Source organism: Palaemon carinicauda, chromosome 13 (assembly GCF_036898095.1).
Source record: "Palaemon carinicauda isolate YSFRI2023 chromosome 13, ASM3689809v2, whole genome shotgun sequence".
Lineage (NCBI taxonomy): Eukaryota > Metazoa > Arthropoda > Malacostraca > Decapoda > Palaemonidae > Palaemon > Palaemon carinicauda.
This window is the reverse complement of record NC_090737.1, coordinates 119444471-119446970: the sequence shown is the minus strand read 5'-3', so window position 1 is coordinate 119446970 and position 2500 is coordinate 119444471.

Sequence of the window (2500 nt, the reverse complement as noted above, 5' to 3'; positions counted from 1 at the left end):
AACTCTATAGAAACAACTATAAAGTTATGACCTAATTTCAGCCTTTGAAAATTTACAAAGTCTACAATCACTACGATTCATTCTTAAGGAATAAACCTGATTATTGATAATGACAGAAACTTGTTCTTGAAAGTAAATACTATACATCGTAACGGAAATTCTAGCTCTTGAAAATGAATACTGTAATCGAAACGAAAATTTGTAATTCTTCGCTATTCGTGACCATAATTTAGTGGCTCTTGGGGTCAATCCTATCCTCCTCAAAACATCCGCAAAACAAGGAGCTAATTACTACCTGTTTTGGCCACAAACTGGTAATGAGTAATTGCTTTGTTTTCATCCTGATTATGACTCGTTAGTGTGTGCGAGAGAAACGTAAATTGATTCACGATGTTTTTACCCAGTGGTATGGGCCAGAGGCGTTTATATGGGGAGCAAAGCTGGACACACACACACACACACATATATATATATATATATATATATATATATATATATATATATATATATATATATATATATATATACATATATATATATATATATATATATATATATATATATATATATATATATATATATATATGTGTGTGTGTGTGTGTGTGTGTGTGTGTGTGTGATATATATATATATATATATATATATATATATATATATATATATATATATATATATATATATATATATATATATATACATATATATATATATATATATATATATATATATGTGTGTGTGTGTGTGATATATATATATATATATATATATATATATATATATATATATATATATATATATATATATATATATATATATATATATATATATATATATATATATATATATATAGCCTACACATACACACACACACACACATATATATATATATATATATATATATATATATATATATATACATATATATATATATATATATATATATATATATATATATATATATATATATATATATATATATATATATATATATATAGCCTACACATACACACACACACACACATATATATATATATATATATATATATATATATATATATATATATATATATATATATATATATATATATATATACTGTATATATATATACAGTTTATGTATATATATATATATATATATATATATATATATATATATATATATATATATATATATATATATATATATATACATATATATAAAATTTATATATATATATGTTTGTGTATATATATATATATAGTATATATATATATATATATATATATATATATATATATATATATATATATATATATATATATATATATATATATATATATATGCAGAAGAACCACAGGGAAATCGAAAATACGAAATATACGCTTAAGTCCTGACTAGTTTCGTGATATCACGAAACTAGTCAGGACTTAAGCATATATTTCGTATTTTCATTTTCCCTGTGGTTCTTCTGTATCTGAGCATCACGTTTTCCTGTGATTTTTACGCATATATATATATATATATATATATATATATATATATATATATATATATATATATATATATATATATATATATATATATATATATATACATATATATATATATATATATATATATATATATATATATATATATATATATATATATATATATATGTATGTATATATATATATATATATATATATATATATATATATATATGTGTGTGTGTGTGTGTGTGTGTGTTTATATAGATATATGGAATATATGTGTATAGAATCAAGTGTTCACCTGTAATTAGTTTTATATTTGTTTTTATCCATAATGTCTTCTTATCTTTCTTGACCTCCTGACTTTTCTTTCCAAAGTTAGAACCAGGGAGGACTAGGCAATGGCTACCGCTGACTCAGCAAAAAATCCTATAGTTTCCCCAATACCCCCATACTTAGCTCACAATGATGGTAAGGTTGCAGACACTACAAGAAGCTTCCGAGCATGAGAGGAACTCGAACCCCCATCCAGTAAATCGCCACGCAGAGACGTTTTCAAAAGGCCATCACAACCACAATTCGGCTGCAACAATTCATCTACATATAAAGTTTTTCTACAGCAATTTATCAGTTACATCAATTTACGTTTTTATAATACTGAAGATGAATTGTTTCTCTAGATTAAATATTGTAGATAAATTATTGTAGACAAATTCACCATGGGAAAAAATGCACTCCTCATTGATGAATAGGCGTAGTATTTAGTAAAAGTGCGAAATGGGACTTATCATCCCAGGTAGTTTTTGTTCGTTCGTTCGTTTTAAAGCGTCTTGCTTATAACAAATCATGGGCTCTTGCCCTAAGGCAGCCCGGAAACACGGTACTTTCAGGCATAATGAAAACGGATATGTATATAAGCGATTTCATAGAAATCAGCCATTGCAAAGTTTCCCACAGCGGCAAAAACAAAGCGGGCTGTCATTACCACCTAGCGGCAGATCACCGCCCGAACCACTAGGCCAATTAGCCAGACGAGCGCATGCTATGG